A 673-nucleotide genomic window follows, 5' to 3' on the forward strand; every position below is an offset into this window, starting at 1 on the left:
AAACATAATTTTATTGTAGAAATGTAAATTGGTACAACCACTTTAGAAAACTATTTGGTGTTATCTAATAAATTTGAAGATGCAAAGACACTTCCATTCACAGGTAACATGTTAAAATTTGCACACGTCTATCAGATTTGTAAAAATGATGGTTCAGGGTAGAATTGGTTATAATAGCGAAAATGGGAAACAACTTATATCCATCTCAGGAAAATGGATAAATCCACTGTGGCTGTCATACAAGAGAAGACTTTTTTTATTTTTAATTAAAATTTTTTTTTTTTTTGGCCACACTGCTTGCGGGATCTTAATTCCCCGACCAGGGATCGAACCCTGGCCCACAGCAGTAAAAGCACAGTGTCCTAACCACTGGACCACCAGGGAATTCCCCAGAAGACTTATTATAAAAGACTAAAAATGAAGAAACTACAGATTTATGGCATAACATGGATGACTCTTAAAAGAATAATGTGGAGCTTAAAAAAGCAAATCTCGGAAGAATATTTATTATATGAGTCCACTTTTATAAAATTCAAAAACATACAAAATTTATGCTCAGGGATACATTCATGTGATAAAAGTATATAGAAAAGTAAAGGAATGATAAAAACAAAATTCAGGAAGGTGGTTGCTTCTGGAAGGAGGAAAGTGATGAGATTGGAGAAGGACACAC

General features: G+C 33.6%; 1 non-coding gene across 1 annotated transcript; it reads right to left on the reverse strand.

Moving 5' to 3' along the window:
- Positions 1 to 311: 311 nt before the first annotated feature.
- On the reverse strand, positions 312 to 384 carry TRNAK-UUU (transfer RNA lysine (anticodon UUU)). Its single transcript has one exon. It is a non-coding gene; the product is annotated as a tRNA-Lys (tRNA).
- Between the last annotated feature and the right edge of the window lie 289 nt (positions 385 to 673).

This window comes from Orcinus orca, chromosome 8, assembly GCF_937001465.1.
Source record: "Orcinus orca chromosome 8, mOrcOrc1.1, whole genome shotgun sequence".
Taxonomy (NCBI): Eukaryota; Metazoa; Chordata; class Mammalia; order Artiodactyla; family Delphinidae; genus Orcinus; species Orcinus orca.